This window comes from Myxine glutinosa, chromosome 11 (genome assembly GCF_964187855.1).
Source record: "Myxine glutinosa chromosome 11, kmMyxGlut1.1, whole genome shotgun sequence".
Taxonomy (NCBI): domain Eukaryota; kingdom Metazoa; phylum Chordata; class Myxini; order Myxiniformes; family Myxinidae; genus Myxine; species Myxine glutinosa.
Window position 1 is genome coordinate 106,015,512 of NC_136271.1, and position 2,136 is coordinate 106,017,647.

The following is a 2,136-nucleotide window of genomic DNA, read 5'->3' on the forward strand; positions in this document are numbered from 1 at the left end:
CCAAGGCCACGCCCGTCGGTGATCTTCCCTCAGCCCTGGTTGGCTGGTGGGGGCTTACCGGCCACGCCTTTGACGGGCCACACCTTTTCCTTGGCGTCCCGCCCCCTTCTTCCTCGAGCCGACCGCATGGTCAATGGCGGCGCCTGAACGAACGCTAACCAAGGCGCGTAACAGAATTGGGAGAGAGAGGTTGGCAAAATGGACGAAAGGGCCTACTCCTTATTTGATTGATGCAACACAGATTCAACTATTGGAAACACGGCCTTAACTAAAACACATAATAATGAAATAACTGGAATTTCTAAGGTGGCCTACGTGTTGCTGTGGCCTAACTAAGGGTGCTACCTTTAACCTTTAATGTCATGGGATATTTACAAGTAATTATTTATTTACAACAAGTGTGGGTTCTAAAACCTCAACAATATATGTATATATATATATATATTGTTGCGGTTTTGTGTTTTTTTTACAATAAAAGGTTAATTTCCCCTCATAGTTTAGTTACACTACAACACGTAGCCTCGTTTAAAGATCAGTTATTTCTTAGTAAATGTAAGCGTAGTACTTTTCCTGTGTTAGGTTTGCGTTGAGTAGAATAATGAGATTTAGGTCTCCTTCCAATGATTATGCTGCCTCGATACTTTGAGTTTTGGCGCAAAATACCACGAGGCCGGCCTAAACAAATTGATCAAGGCCAAAGGAAGGCGGGACAGGGAGAGTGGGAGTGACCGGTAAGCACGAGCCGCCAATCAGGGCTCGAGGCGAGTGGCTGACCACTGCGGCAAAAGGCGTGGTTTGGAACATTCAATGCGAGCTAGGGCGGGGCCAATATAACCCTGTGCCCGGAGCCCCTCCCCCCCCCCCCCCACCTCAGTTATGAGAAGGGAGAGGCGCTCGTCAAGTTATGAGGGGAGATGCGCTGTGACAAGTTGTGAGCTGGGGTCCTCTGTTGAATTGAGTTATGAGAGTCGGTTCGGAGCACCAAGTTATGAGAAGGGAGGCAGACGAGTTACAAGTTGCGTTATTGGTTGAGCTTGAGTCAGATCCTCCGTTGCGTTACGAGAGTGAAAGCGCGCAGTTGTATTAATCGCGCTGGGAAAAACAGCTGTGCCGGGCTACAGAAACGCGCGCATATCTTCCCGCCTGCCTGCTTTTGTCAAGACACGCGCTGCGAGGATCTTCCCGCCTGCCTGCCTGTCTTCGCCAGGAACGTGCGGTGACTACCAGAGGGCCACGCCGGGTGAGCTGTTCCTGGACGACCAAAGCCGGCGCGTTCAGCGCATGAACAACCCCTCCTTCATCCCCCTGTGAGTGTGAATGGGCCCATTGTCTGGAGAATAAGTAAGACTGTTTAAGACTTCTCTGTGTCTCTGCTTCTTCTACCAATCATTGTAAATAATAATTAAACCTGTTATTTCTTTGATTCGATCGCTTTTGTCTCTCCATCATTGACTAAGCATGGTACGAATTATATCGCTCTGATCGGGTTCCAATACCAAGGTAACTGCACGGACCACGTGGTACGCAATCCGCTCGGGTGTACTCAAATTACGCGTGGTTCGTGCGAGACTTGATCCCCGGTTCTGCGGTGGCGTGGGTACTTAGGTACGTGCGAGAATTGTCCCGAAACCCTGTCCCACATCCGACCGGAAGTGGCGACTGTCTCGCAGTTGCGAAGACCCAAGAAGAACAAGGGGCTTAATCTCCCCTTGGTAAGGGAACGGGGTCACGCAAAACCGTAACAATATATATATATATATATATATATATATATATATATATATATATATATATATATATATATATATATATATATATATATATATATATACAGTGGGACCTCTAAATCCGAATTTAATTCGTTCCAGCGGCAGTTCGGATTGGGAAAAGTTCGGAATTAGAAACTATTTTCCTCATAAGAAATAAAGGAAAGTGAATTAATCCGTTCCTGGACCCCAAAAACCCATTATCAAGACACTGTTAACTGCAAATACACATGATTCAAGGTAAAATAAGATGAGTAAATGCCCTAAATATCAAATAATAATAATAATAAAAACAAGAAATAAATGTACTAACATGAAAATAACTGCATTTACCTTAGTGGAGAGTTCTGATGGTGCATGTGGAAGCTGG